Source organism: Peromyscus eremicus, chromosome 2 (assembly GCF_949786415.1).
Source record: "Peromyscus eremicus chromosome 2, PerEre_H2_v1, whole genome shotgun sequence".
In the NCBI taxonomy this organism is placed as follows: Eukaryota; Metazoa; Chordata; class Mammalia; order Rodentia; family Cricetidae; genus Peromyscus; species Peromyscus eremicus.
This window is the reverse complement of record NC_081417.1, coordinates 9,340,157-9,355,950: the sequence shown is the minus strand read 5'-3', so window position 1 is coordinate 9,355,950 and position 15,794 is coordinate 9,340,157. Positions and strand designations below refer to the sequence as shown.

The window sequence follows — 15,794 nt, the reverse complement described above, 5'->3', positions numbered from 1 at the left end:
CAACTGGATGTACTTGCTGTCCCAGTTTTAGCACTGACACCTCACAAGTTAAGTTTTCATCACTGGTTTAGAATCACCAGCAACGTTCTGGGAAATCCCAAGAGTCAGAAGCCAGGACAGACTGACAAGTTTGTGCTTGAACAGCCCTCCAGGTGACTCGAACTACAGTGCAAAGCACTTGCCGGCTCAAGGCTTCCTACAGCGACCTGTGTACAGGTGTATGAGGGAGGAGCCTCTCAAATCCCACCAACCCTACTCCGGAAAAGAGGTCACTGCACAAAACCATGTGTTCTTGATGGGTTGACAGTTCGAACCACGAGGCAGGCGACCTTGAACAGCCTTTGCACAGAGCACTGGTAGATCTGTCCTGCCACTTTAGCTCTGATAGCACTAGTTTTGCTTGGGTCTCTTCCAAGTGGGAGAACAGAAGGCAAACTGTAACACTTCCCTGCAGGCACCAGGACCTTAATGCACAGTCAATCCCCCTTCCCAGGAGGCCCATGGTCCAGTCACAGTCACAGAGCAGGAACTGGGACTGAAGGTAACAGCTTCACCCCTCCTGCACTTTGCTTCGAAGTGTTTATCAGTTTACAGTGGTGTTAAAGGGAGAAGTGACCTTATTTCACAACAACAAGCCCCTGAGAGTGCTCTGAATAGACTCCGCCACTAACTCTACCATGGAACAGGCCCAGAGCCTCCAGGGCCTGATAAAATCATCCCACAATGGGAAGCAGAAAAGATGTGTTAGAAACGAAGCTGCCACTATAAGGAACGGGCAAAGCCAACAGGTCCCAGGATGCTGTAGTGTCAGCCTAGGACTGCGGGATGGAGAGATGACTACACTGGATGCTCAAGCTTTCATGCACTCATCCAGCCCCCTTTGCACAGCAGTTCAGTCTGGACTGAGGCACCTCTGACCTCAATAGTAGGCTGAAACCTGCCTTCCCACCATTCTCCTTCATGGATTCTGCTTCAGTAATTTAGAGAATACACATTTCTCTAATTCCTAAGAGGGCCTTTCAGCTATAGCAAACTGCTATTGACTCAGCCTAGGAAGTGCCAGGCTGGGGCAGTTCCCAAGGAGAGATGGCACAGCAACCGTCCGGCACCATAAGCCCCCACATAGGCCTAAAGACAACTATGAACGAACACACACACACACACACACACACACACCATTTGTACTATTACAATGGTTTTGGCACTTTCTGATATGATATTTTTTACCTACACAGGGTGAAGACACTATAACAGCAGGAACTTGAAGGAAAGAAATCTAGGCTTTAAGTACAGCCCAGGCAGCCTCATACCTAGAGCAGCATACTAATTCCACACTAAACACAGCCTCTAGGAAGGCAGGTCCTGTGAAGACACCAGTGTGAGGGCCTTTACCAGAGGTTGGGGTTAAGTAGGCTTAAGGGAGGAGACAGTCGAGTAGACTCAAAGTCAAGGCTATGAGAGCTACTCCATCACACCAAGCTCAAGAGCATGAGCCCTTAGATACCAGAAAAGAGAAGACACTGCCCAGCACACGACCTCTCCCAAACAACCTGAAGACTGTCTTATCTCTGCACCAATGCCTGTGTTATCAGAGTAGGACCAGCTGAATACTCACGACTGGAAATTCTTGGGACCTAGCTTTCCCAATACCTAGAAGTACTTCAGATTTTGGAAAGTGATATTTTCCTTTTTGATTTTATAATATTCACACAACTTGACTGACAGCATCTCAGGGGGTAGAATGCTTCAAATTCTCAAACTGTTTGGAAGGACAGATTTCTAAAATGTTCATATTTCAGTATATTCAGATTTTGGAGGGGATCAGGGGATGTTGAATGTGTGATAACAACTCCAAGAAAGTCCAGGAAAGTATAGAAACCCAAATGCAAATCTATGGAGCCCTTCTTATCTTCTAGCTTAGTAACCTTATGAAAGAGAAGAGGCATGAAGCCAGCTTAACACGATTTGTGCTTAGGGAGCCCATTCTTGCTTTCAGTTACTACTACTTTCCCTTCTACTAGTACACGGCCATCTGCTTAGCAGAGCGCTGCCAAGAACATGGAGTCAAGGAATTGCAGAGTCTTGCATGTCAGCACTCAGGGGAAATAGCAAGCCACAGCCGTGAAGCACATACTGTCTTGGGTTTTCCTACAAGAAGAAAAAGTAAAATGGAAACAAGTAATGAGCAGAATTATGACTTTAGCCTAAGAAATCTAGAAAAATTACCATTCCAGCTAGCAATTAGTATAAAAAAATGATAAGAGTTACTATTTTGCATTGTCTTTTCAAATTAAATCTTCAAACCTGAGTATAGTTTCACATGTGCAGGATGCCTCAGTTCAGGACAGCTACATTTTCAGTGCCTGGTGAGCAGGTGGCCAGTGGTCCCCGATAGCAGTCAGCACAAGTGTGGCCTGCCAGTGCTTCCCCAAAAGATCAAGGCATTCACTTCCACTGTAACACATATTCCACTCTCCAAAATCTCTCAGGATATAATTCCTCGTTCCTACTGAAAACTCCTTCAGCATGTGAGTGATTACAACACATCTTCCATGCTCCAAAATCTCTCAGGATGCATTTCCTCATTCCTACTGCAAACTCCTTCAGCACGTGAGTGATTACAACATATCTTCCATGCTCCAAAATCTCTCAGGATGCATTTCCTCATTCCTACTGCAAACTCCTTCAGCATGTGAGTGACTGATTGCCCACCCTGACCTGTACATAAGGCCCACGCACACAACAGCAGAGAGTTAAGTCTGAACCAGACGGCCAGCAGACTCAGCTGGCTCCATTAGGACTGGCATTCTCTATTGCCAGGCAAAAATGTACTTTATGCCTCTGCATTCAGGCTACTCAAGCATCATGAAGATATGATTGCTTCCTTTGTTCTTTTTATTCAGAACACAGAAGGTCAAAGAAAATTAGAGAGAAGACATCATAACAGAAGGCTTTTAGAATGACCAGGGAGCATAAAACACAAAAGAAGCAAAAAGAACTTCAGGCCAAGGAAAGAACACGTGTAGAGGTTGAGATGGTCAGGAAGAGGACTGCAGACACTGGGCCCAAGCCAGGGAAGACCCAGGAAAGTACACAATACTTTATTCTAAGCACAATAGCCAGGGCTTTCAGCAGCCTGGAAGTGTGACCAGCTAGCATCTCAGCTGACTCAGAAGTCAGTACAGCAGAGGCAGGAAGATGAGAAAAGAAAAGATTCCCAAGGTAGAAACTATGGTAGAGGTACCCCAAGAATGCAGAAAAGACCTGGGCAGGGCAGAAATGTCAGGGTTGGGGCATGAGGGGGCATGTGGTTGAGGGATCCAAAGGGTTCTCAGTTTCCAGGAAGCTGTCAAACATGATGAAAAAAATCTCGAGGAGTCTGTCCTGTCCTTAGCATGAGGAGTGGAGGCCCTGGCTCACGGGTGCACGCCTGCCAGGAACCTGGCTCAGTTAAGGGAAAGACTTTACCCCTTTCTAGGTTAGTGTCCTGTTTTTATTGTTGTTGCTGCTGCTGTGATAAACACTATTATCAAAAACGACTTGGGGAACAAAAGGGTTTGTTTGGCTTACTTTTGTTCGGCTTACAGGTTACAATTCATCCTCAAGAGAAACAAAAACAGGTCCTAAAACATCGCGAGGAGGAACAGTGTTCCACACTTCCTCAGCCAGGTTTCCATGACAGCCCAGGACCACCTGCCCAGGGGAGGCACTGCCTGCAGCAGGTATACCCTCACTTAGCAGTCAAGATAACATCCCACAGACATCCCCACAGGCCAACCTAGTGGAGGCAATTCCTCAAATGAGATCCCTTCTTCCGAGGCGTATTGAGGGCCGCTTCCAGTAGACAAAAGCCAGTCAGCACTGTGGTTTCACAAGTCTCTACAGAGGTGCAGCTAATCCACTGAAAACTCCCTGAGCATAAAGTGCCGCTGCTATGTCACTGCTGAGGCTTCAGGAACGTCTCGTGTCTGCAGAACGAAGTCTCTCATCAGCCTGCTGTTGCTTTACACATCTAAATGCAGGGGAAACAGGCATTCTGACTCAATAGTCGGTAACCTTAAAGCACCTAGGCTGCTACTCCAGTAGATGGCATTTTATAAAATAGCATAGACAGAGTGTCTTATAAACAGACATTTACTTCTCAGTCTGTAGATAAGAAGTCCAAGTCCAAGGGGTCTACAGATGTGCTGTCTGGTACGGGTCTACTTCCTGGGTCATATATTGTAGCTTACCACTATAGCCTCAAGAAAAGAAAGATACAGGAAGGCTCTCTGGCTCTTTTATGACGGCACTAAGAGCATCTGTAGAGTCCTCCCTCCTGACTCAATCATACCCCAGATCTCCCCAATATCAGCACTTTGGGAATTAAAAGTAAAAATACATCAAGTGCATCAACTATAACATGATGCACTGTGCTAAAAACAGTGCCAGTAACATATACACAATTGTAAAGGTCGGCCTCATTTTTATAAGTATGAGGATTTTTTTAGATGGACTTAAGGAGGAACACATCAGTCATAAACAATCAAATGCTTTTAATTTAGTAATGCAGAAAAACACTAAAGCACCTGCTTCCTTAGTAGAATTTCCCACGTTGGATTAAAAATGTTCCTGCTATCAGACCAAATCTATTTGATGTTGAAATCAGATCATGTATATTTACAAGTTTCGAAACACTCCCCCATTTTAAATCTCATTTTAAATCTCAAATAACAATGAAAACGACAAACCAAGTATAATTATGAAACACTGCTTTTATACCTTAAACATGAACGGAAGCAATACCAGGTACTAACCATGAAGTAGACAGACACCTGGTCCATGATCATCATCAACACACTATTCCCTGCTTCACAGAGTAGGGAGAAGGGTACCAATGACACGCTCTTTTCCTTTGCCAGACAATCTATACCAGATGAAAACATGTGCACCCTGATAATCTTCCGTCTCACAGAAGACACACACAAAACCAGAGCAGCTCTGCAAGATGCAGCCATCAGCTGACAGCAGCTCTGTAAGATGCAGCCATCAGCCGAGGGGAGCAGCTCTGTAAGATGCAGCCATCAGCCGAGGGGAGCAGCTCTGTAAGATGCAGCCATCAGCTGAGTTCATGGCAGATTTGCTGGAGGAAGGGAAGTGCTGCAGCAAGACAGCCCAGACGACCTACAGAGGATCAAGACTTAGAGGACCTAGTCGGCTCATGTCAACTGACGGGGAAACTGCATCTTCCCAGAATGATTTTAAAGATTCACCTAATTAGTGAGACACACTGATCATACCACAGGTACTCGAGAACTACAGATACAAGCCAATCTGAATGACCTACAGAGTACCCAGATATTTCAGCTCTGCATTACTACAGTTGTGCCAGTGTTTTCAAAGGAGGTTATCACTGAATTGGGGGACTAGGTACAGCAGCTGGCCCACCACAAAGTGGGTGGGCATTCGATAACTACACAAAACAAAAAGATGCAAGAAGATTGAATTCATTCATATTCTGCCCCGGTTCCCTCTCTGCCCGGCTGCTTGAGCTGAGCATCCGTTGGCCTGACCTTGGTCTGTAACCTACACTACTGGTTGCCCTTGTTTCTCCAGCTTGTAGACAGCAGACCATGGGACATGTCAGCCTCCCTAGTCACATGAGCCACTTGCGTATATTGTATTTGCCACTGATTCTGCTTTCCTGTAGAGTCCTGACTACTGCAAGGCATATGCATTAACGAGTCAGATAAAATGCAAGACTGGAAGATGAAGATACTTAAGTGTTTCAGACACAAAACGCATGAATATTTGTTGCTGTCCGTGCACTTAATTAAAAGTTTCTGTGATAGGGCTTCTTTATCTCTAACTCTCAGTACCTAAGAACCAGAATGCTTCATGTGGAGAAATGGTTCCAGAAAACCCCGAGGGAAACAGCAACTGGGGATTAACAAGGAAAACAGCCCAGTCCTGTGCTAGCAAATGCTGAAAGGAGAAAAACCTGCAGGAGAAATCAGATAAGCAAGGAAGGAAAAGTCATGTGAGTTGAAACGCAACGCAGGTCACACAGATGGGAGGGTAGAGCCACGTCTACTGGGAAAAAAATGCAGCTCAGATGCTCATACTAGACACAGCGCGATCTCCGTCTCTCCCTCTCCCCCCTGTCTCCCCCCTCTTCATCTCTCTCTTCTCCCTCTCTCCCTCTCTTTTTCCCTCTCCCCCTCCTTCTCGCTCACTCTCTCCTCCTCTCCTTACTTCCCTCCCTCCCTCCCTGCCCCCAACCTGGCACATGAGGGACTCTCATCACCTCTAAGGAAAAGTTCTTTTTTTTTTTTAAATTCAAGCAGTTCCAGTAGACCACAAATCATTCCTGGTACTACTTAAGAATATTTCAAGTACCAACAAAATAAATATGTGTATAGTGATAATATTCTCCTCCAGTATGAGCTATAAATATAAATTTATATTCACGAACTACTATAAAATCTTTAATAAATCAAAGAACTAAGTTTGTACACAGTCAGCCTGTCCCCTCAAAGCTGCACGTCACCTTGGCCAAACACAATGGGTTTGGCTGCATCCCGCAGAGCTCTGGGCCAGGTGTGCAACAGTGCTGGAACCACAGACACTGCAGAGCATCGCAGCAGGAAGCTAGGAACCAGTGCTCACTTCTCCCATTCATCCACGGTCACCACACAGGAGCAAAGTCTTACTAGGACGAAAAACACAGCATTCCAATCAATGATCATTTTGAAAGCACACAGGGCAACACGAAGTTAAAGGATTTTTAAATGCACAAAGCACAGCCAAATCTATAAAGAGCCTCCCAGTTCAACAGTTCCCTTCACGCAATAAAAATACGCACATGCACACAATCATCATTTGTCAGTAGTCCTCACTTACCGAGTGCCCACTTTCCAAAAGTTTATTATTCATTGTTTCGAAGTGCTGTGTGTGGGTAGCATCCAGGACCTCTGCATGCTAAGCAAGTGTCACCAACTCAAGCTGTTTCCAACAAGAATGGGAATGGTGGCCCTTGGTAAGCTAAGGAAAGAAAGGTGACTGATGTGGCTGTATGTGTGAGTTGACTAAATGTGTACATTTAAGCACATCCTTGATTGTGGGGTGTTTGCACAGCGTCTGAACTTTGTGTTTTATTTACCAGACTTCACAAAAAAGTATGCAACGCTGGGCGGTGGTGGCGCACGCCTTTAATCCCAGCACTCGGGAGGCAGAGGCAGGCGGATCTCTGTGAGTTCAAGGCCAGCCTGGTCTCCAAAGCGAGTTCCAGGAAAGGCGCAAAGCTACACAGAGAAACCCTGTCTTGAAAAACCAAAAAAAAAAAAAAAAAAAAAAAAAAAGAAAGTATGCAACAAGCAATAAGTAAACCCTCGAAAGACTAAAAGATTAGAGACTACACAAATTCTGTTATTTCTAAAACCAGCATGATTTCCTTCTGAAAGCCACGATAACATTTAAAACAAAGCACCAACAGGTCACAGCAATGGGGACAGTACCTAAAGTGACAGAAAACAACTAAGCAGGAACTGGGGAAATAATAATAATAATCCACAGTCCAGAGCAGCGGCTGATAGGGTCTGTCACCCAGTGTCAAGGTGGGGAGAATGCAATGGCCCCAATGTCTTAGGCAATGGGACTAGTTTAATAAGCACTGGCTGCTTTTGCACAGGTGACACCTCCCTACTACATTCACTTCCATCGCTTTTTAAATTTGTTATTGTTTTTATTTATGGGTATATGTGTCTGTGTAAATGCGTGTCACATGTGTGCATGCCCATGGAGGTCAGTAGAGTATGTCAGATCTTCTGGAGCTGGAATTACAGGCCACATGACATGTGTGCTAGGAACCCAGTTCAGGTCCTCTGGAAGAGCCATGAGTGATCTTAATCACACCATCACACCCAATCACTCCTTCAGCCCACTCCTTTGATTTCACTATGTAACAATCAGGTACCTGTAAGCAGTACCAGGCCTTCAGTGACCTGTGGTGACATTCAGCTGAAAGAACAAACAAGCCACTGCAAATCCACTGCCCTCAAGAAACTCTTGCTTCTAAGTACAACCTCCTCTTCCCTCCACCCTCTCTGTCCCCAGACTCGGAAGAACAGGTATGCACAGGCGGCTGAAAAGTCAGTCACTTCACAGCATATGCTGTGATAAAGGACTCGATCACCACTTGACTCCAGGCCTTTCGGCTGGGTCACCAAGATCCCAGAGGACAAGGGCCTCCTCGCCAGCAGCAGGGCAGTGCAGCCGCCACCATGTGGCCAGCCACAGTACCAGACACTGCACAGCCTGCAGCTCAAGTGTGAGCATGAATTTCAACTTAAGGAAAGGCAGATTCAACACACAAACAACAAAAACATGTGAAGTTTTGATTAGGGATGAGGGCTATAAATGAAACCCATCAGTGCAGCTAGGAACGGGGCTACTACTCTAGCTTCAGCAACCACGGAAAACCTGATACGGTAACTTTTGTCCTGTGACCCATTTGATGAAATCCTATGACTGGGAAGGAATAAGGCACAGAATCCATTAGAGAGAAGACTAGAGTTCTGCACTTTGTAAGCTTCTCACCTAACTCCCACAGTGGGCTTGGAAGTAGGTATGGTAGCCATTCCCATTTTAAAGACAAGGAACTGAGGTCTTGCAGCCTCGGGGGCCAGCTGAACCCCCACTGCCAGTCTGCACCCACACTGACTGCACTGGGAGACCCTCCCTCTTCTCAAGGAACCTACTTGCTGTTTGCTGGCTACAAATACACTTTTGACCTGGGATCCCCAAGGCCTCAGCCCACCCAGTGACCTAACAGAGGAACAGTGTGGATCTCCCAGGTCTGTCCCCATTTAGGGCCAGGCACAGGCACTGCCCAGAACCCAAACACGCACAGAGGGTCAGAAACTCCCTGAATCATGGCGAATCTGGCATTCTCAGTTTCCTAGTCTCTGTGATACCAATCATCTAGACGTAAATGCAATGCACATGTCTGCAGTGGTTTTTGCTCTGCCCATGATCTTAGGCTTACATAAAGCCCTGAAGGAGGCGGTGCTTCTTGACGTTATGGACCTTTGAGCGGTACAGCCCAAGGTCATGGGCGCAGCAAATACCACTACACATCTCCCTCATGTGCATGTGAAGCACACAGAAGAGTCTCCACAACTGGTGTAGTTTTCTGCAGCAGTTTCTGAGTAGCAGGCAGGTGCTTCCTCAAGGCCTGATCTTTCTCTCAAGGTCCTCCCAAACACAGGGCTTCATTTACTTCAGTCAGAGACAAATGGTAAGATACAAGCCAAAAAGCCCTTGAAGGTTAATCTGTAGAGCAGGCTGCATGTCACTGATCACAATGCATACATAGTTTCCTGTTTCATGACCTGAAATCGGGACCCACATCACAACTGGTATTGTATCACAGTCCAAGTGACATTGTAGTTCTATCCCGGTGGCATGGACAGTGATGATATGTCTCAAAATTGGAGGTGTGTCAGGTGAGGAGGAGAACTCAGAATCCCACAGACACCAGGCCCCTCCACCTTCTCAACTTTCCTCTAGTCTAACAAACACTGATCCTCCCCACCCCAATACCTTGGTAATGGCTTTTTGCTTCCACTTTTCTCTAAAGATCCACTGTCTGTCCTCCTCCCCACAACTGAGTTTCCAAATCTGCAAATTAAAGCCAGGTCCTCTTGGAATCAATCCCCCATCTCCCACCACACACACACACACACACACACACACACACACACACACACACACTGTGGTCTACAAGGCCACCAGCTGACCTAGTTCCTTTGTCTCTTGTCACAAAGGTAGAAGTTCTGTCTGTCACAGGGTCATTGCATAAGCTATCCCTATGATCAAACATCCTTCAAATGTTGCCTTTTTAAAAAAAAAAAAAAAAAAAAAAAAACTCTCAGCACTCACTAAAGTTCTCAATGAGACTCTCCAAAACCACATACCCCTGTTGGGAAGTCTTCCACATTCTCAACTGCACTTGTTATACCTTTAAGGTAGGTTTTTGTATATTCATTTAACTCAGTGGTTCTCTACCTGTGGATCGTGACCTCTTTGGGGGGTCACATATTAGATATCCTGCAATCAAATATGTACATTACGATTCATAAAAGTAGCAAAACCAGGAGAGGCGCAAAGCTACACAGAGAAACCCTGTCTCAAAAAACCAAAAAAAAAAAAAAAAAAAACCAAAAAAAAAAAAGGAGCAAAATTACAATTATGAAGTAGCAATGAAAATAATTTTATAACTGGGGGTCACCACAACATGAGGAACTGTACTAAAGGGTCACAGTATTAGAAAGTTAAGAAACACTGACTTAATTTATTGTGTTTTCCCACTTTGCTCTCTAGAGCCTCATGAGGCCAATTTTGATTGACAGGATCCAGAATCACCTTGGCAATGAGCTTCAATCACACCAAGAAGAGCTTGTTGAGGATAGCTTAGCTTCTGAACGTGACTGAAGGATGCTCTTGATTTTCAGTTAGATTAGGTGGGAAGACCTACCCTACCTGTGGGCAGGACCATTCCCTGGGCTTCTCTCCTGGACTGCATAGATGGAGAAAGCCAGCAAAGCAGAAGCCTCATCTCCTCCTGCTTCCTGACTGCGGTTGCAATGTGACCACCTGCCTCATGCGCTTGCCTTTGTGATGTCCCAGGAACTGTAAGCCAAATAAATCTTTCTCCTTTAAATTGCTTTTGTAGATACTGAATCATAGCTACAGGACCCACAGTTAAGGGACAAGTAATTAATAATACAAGCCAGGAACTGAAAGGGACCACATCTTTCCTGGCTAGGATTTAAATTTAAAAAAAAGAAAAAAAAAAATCTGGCACACAATAAATCCTCTGCAAATAATTTTTAATATATTAACTATAATAGGACAAATTATTAACTGTGTTCTTTTGCATAATTACTTCTTTTTTATTACTAAGTTTATGGAACCAAAGCACCACTTTCGAGAATGGTCATTTTGAAGTATTACCCATGATTTTTCTTTAAGAAGACACCTAAAAAGATGAAAAAACTTCTAATGTCAGTAAGAGGAGAAAAAAACCCTGCTTTTTGTTACAATACAAACACCCCCAAATCCCATGTGCTTAGGGTTGTGTTTTAAAAGGCCTTATCTGGAACTGGACAATTTCAAACCACACTGATCTTGGCCTGATGCACAAACCACACCACAGAATTCTTTCAGTTCTTCCAGAAACCAGTCTGCTAAATGGCAGTTTCCTCGATCTGAGGTGTTCTTTGAATTTGCATCCAAAACGTTTACAATTTTCATATCCCCACTCTAGAGCCAGTTGAAAATTGTGTTGTTGTGCATACCACCACCACCACCACCACCACCACCACCACCACCACCACCACCTTTTTTTTTCCATTGACAATGCTAGGGAATAAAAAGTAAGCAATCCGTTTGGCTGCTAAGCTTTAAATGAGTAGGAGAGTGGGAGAAGTCAAGGCTCACAGGCACAGGTCCTTATGTAGTCTACTCACGAGATAAACTGTAGCACATGAAAAAGATTAAGGTCCTACTCAGTACCTTCTCATACACAAGAAGAAACCAAAGGTGTCAAAATAGGCATATGTATTGTATAAGTTTATTAATTTTACATCACAAAAGCATCATTAAGAAACCTGACCAAGTTGTCTACAAACAAGATGGAAAAGGACTGTGGCAGAGTAGAAAAGGTTGACCAGTATCTTAATTATTGTCATCATTGGTATGAACAATAAGAAAGTACATTCCCACAGCTATCATTCAGTTCCTCTATGTCCCTCATCCCATATCAGATCTTTCATTCCAGAATCACAGTTCCATCAAGCTTTCAGGACAGCATGACAGCATTGTGTCTGAGTCACCTGCTTTTTTCAGGGGTTCCCGAGTACTACTTATTTATATTACTATTTGTATTCCTGTAGGGTGGTGGACTCAGAAACATCACTCATCTTTTTTAAAGAAAAACAGTTAAGTTAGGCTCTGCCTCAACTGTCGAAAAAAAAAAACAAGAGTGCCTGGAAACCAGAGAAGGGATTTGCTTCAACTCTCACAGTCTTATCTAGCAGATGAAAGTGGTCATCATAAACAAGCTCCCTGAGGAAGAAAACATCATAATGCTAAATGGAGAGCTGGGGCTGTCATGACCAAAAGCCCCAAACAGACCCAACGTCTAAGCCGTCTTTATTAGCCTTTTATCGAATTCAAAGACACTCAACTGCCTTCCTCCTCAACTAAAACAAGTCATCTTTGCCAGGCATTATGAGATTCCTCAGGGGTTAAAGAAAAAAAAAAAAAAAGACAGCTGAATTTTAGTTTTGGACTGTTTGATGACCAAGCACTACCCAGAAAATCCAAATCCGATCACTGAGTGATGAGATTTGTTGATACCAAACTCCAGGAGAAAGGAGCAGTCAGCTCCAGCAACTGAGGGAGGCAAACGCTTTTCCTCACTGGGCTCTGGTACTTAGACACATCTCACCACTTAGTAGCTATGAGTCAGACAAGTCACTCTTTTCACTCCCAGAAAGCAGATACCAGCAAAACTCCTGCCTGTTAGAGGAGTAAGAGAAAGTCTAGAGGTATGCTGCGTGCAGAACCGGCCTTCAGAGATAACCGATGAGGAGCCAGAAAACCCTTTCCTGAGTGCACTTATTCACTTCCTAGCCTGGGTGCTCACATAGGCCGGGTCCCATGCAGCACAGAATAAATTCAAAGTCTTCACCTTGAATATCAACTCTCATTGCAACATACCAGGATCCAGGAAAATGATAAGAAGCAACAACAACAACAACAAAAGAGCAGGGGGAACAGACCCTAAGACAGGCTTCCCTAAATGAATTCAAAACGCTACCAGGCTCCTTACCATTTATTTTTGTGTTGGAAGAAGGAAAAGTCAAGAGTAGCTGGAGAGGCTCTTAGCTTAGGTTAGTCCACCTAACTCTAACACGGAGAAATAAGAGAAGAGCACAGCTAACAATTTTCATAAGCAATGTACATTTAACACCTAGAACATTATAGGGCTCTCAAAGAGAAAACATTCTCTAGGTAAATGCCCAAAAGACTTAAAAACACAAGAGGAACCTTAAGAAGCCACATCAACCCTAACACTTTTTCACGCATGCCTGTGTCTGTACTGTGGATTTTTTCAGAGCCAGGCAAGCAGTGGCGCTGATTAATCAATCCCTGACTTCCTTAAGCATACCTGTGCTGTGGCTGGGCTCCCAGAGTTCCCCACAGCACCACCTACTGTTGAGGGGCTGTACCTACAGCAGCTCCGATTGTGGAGGACCCCAAGACTCCAAAACATTGAAAAATGAAAAAGATTGTCACTTCAAAGTCAATGGTGGAGACAGAAGGTGAACTGATACCCAACTGACGATAACATAAAATATCTAAGTTGTAAGCACCATTTTTTGGTTACTGAAAATGGCAAATGGGTAGCTTCATTTTTTTCTCAGTTATTGGGCCTATAGATCTTGATCCCTAGAGTCACGACATGCTCTAAGGGGGTGTTCACACAGGGAGTACATTCATCTTTCATTAATGACAAGTATGCTGAGTGTCAAGTAACTGCTAACAATGTGAGTTTTCCAACTAGCATTGAAATTAGTATTCTAAACCCTGAGAAGGGGTGATTTGACAAAGAGGCTCACAGCAGAGGTTTTCCCTTACGTTTAAGCCCTTCATAGACAACAGGCCCCTTAGAGATAACCAGTACCTGTTATGAAACCCACTAGGCCACGACTGGACTGGGACTCATAGACCCGACAAGTAATCCTCCAGCCACTGGGCATACACAGAGCCAGCAGCTTGTCAGGCTCCCGCAAACAGCGCGATCTCCATTCTGATTTAAAATTATATCACACTCAAAACAGACAGGCCACACTTTAAAAGATCTGGGATGCAAACAAACAAAGGAAACATTTTTTTCTGAGCGATAAAAACATGAATTGAAAATAAAAACAAAAATAAAACTAGCTGGTATTTCTCTAGTTCTGCTTCCAGCCTTATGTTAAGGCCTTTGCAGATTTCCAGGTTCAAGAAGTAATGTCATCCCTGTGTTCAATTCACGGTTTAAGGCGAATAATTCAAGAAATGTCACCGATTAAATGTAATGGGGTAAATCAATGGCATGTTACCATTAACCTACTCTTATTTTTAAATAACTATGCTTAATAAATACCTCATTTGAACTACCAGGTCTCAATACCACAAAAATGGATGCAAATACAAATAATAATAACAACAACACAGTACAGTCACATGACTTAGAATGGTGGGTGCTAAATAACTCTTTAACACCAACAGAGGAAATGAAAATGGAAGTCATATTATTCATACAGAAAAAATGCTGATTCTGCTATCATATTCCTCTGCAAAAACAGACTCGGCAGTCCTCACAAGCCGGCCATGCACTGTTGTCACAGATGTGCGCCAGATTTGCACAGGACATAACTTGGCTGTGGGAGAAACCCGGAGTCTGCCTTAGGCAGGAAAGAATGCCTGTTCTTTCTTGGAGAGGGTGACTGTCAATAAATCCGAACAGCAACTTGAAAGGGTTAAAAAAAAACTAGGCGTCAGGTGGTTTTATTCCCACTTTGGGAAGTAATAAAGCAAAGTTATCTCCTCTTTCTTCTCCATTAGCCAGGATGGAGAGACTTGTCACTGCCGCTTATACCATCAGGCTCCAGCTCTAACAAAAGGAGGGCAGCGCAGACACCCAGCTTTCCACAGCCTGGCATTGTCGCCAAGTTATGAGCGCCGCTAGGTGACAGGGGCACGAGTGAGCCAGGACCAATTTTATGTATTTCCAACCTGCATGCATTCAAAGAAGGTAAAGACAACCGAGCTGTGGGAGGGAGGACTGGAGGAGGGCCGGGGGGACGGGGGGCAAACAAACTTTCAAAGCCCGGGGATCTGCATTCCCGCAGGAACCGGCAGCCCACTGGCGTGCCCACGGGATGACCTGGGTGGGGACGCAGCACGGAGAGGGCCGGGGGCCGCCGCGTCCTCGCCCACCCTTTTCCCAGCAGCTAGCGCTCCTTCAGAGCCTGGGCCTTGATGCCCGGCTGGGCGCAGGGCGAACAGCCGGGCCAGGCTCCCGAAGCCCAGGCCCGGTAGGAGCAGGACCCCGAGCCACACTCCCACCCGCCAGCGCCCCAGCTTACCTTAGCCGAGCTCCGGCCCCTGAAGGCAGCCAGGCCAGGGACCAGGCTCCAGAGATCGCGAGGAGGAGCTTGGGCCCCGCTGGGCACTGCAGGCCGAGATGAAGCGGCCGCCGGGTCCTCACCGCCGGCTCCGAGCGGCCCGCGGTGGCCGAACGGGCCCAGATCGCGCGGCAACAGAGGGCTGGGCTGGCCGCCGCCGCGTTTGCACCTCCGCACCGAGGGGCGGGACCAGGCAGGCTCCGCGGGAGAGCGAGGGAGGGAACTTGGAGCCAGTTGCAGCGGCCCGGAGCTCGTGTCCCGCGCAGCCGGCACGCCCCCAGAGTGCCCGCCCCCAGCCACCTTCCCGCCCCACCCCCTCCGCACCCTGCACTCCTCCCCGCTCTCCTCCGCCCCGCCCACCTGTGCCCGGGCCCTGCTCCCACCAGCCCCACGCCCACCCGGTGCCCCACTGCCCCACTGCTCCCACCCTGGAGAAGCCGCCCTGGATGTGACTCTCCCACCCCAGGACAGTGCAGACCAGGCTATGTATGTACCTAGAACCTGTGTGCAGATGTGATGAGCCCACCTGATAGCCCCTTCTGGAAGATCTTGGCGCCCATCTCCTAACTCCAC

At 45.9% G+C, this 15,794-nt stretch overlaps 1 protein-coding gene across 1 annotated transcript in view; it reads right to left on the bottom strand.

Moving 5' to 3' along the window:
* Positions 1–15,390, bottom strand: part of Fam110b (family with sequence similarity 110 member B) — a 132,746-nt gene extending 117,356 nt beyond the window's left edge. Inside the window, exon 1 of the mRNA XM_059253825.1 lies at positions 15,183–15,390. The gene's annotated coding sequence lies outside the window, so the exon portion shown is untranslated. The remainder of the gene's footprint in view (positions 1–15,182) is intronic.
* Positions 15,391–15,794: the final 404 nt, after the last annotated feature.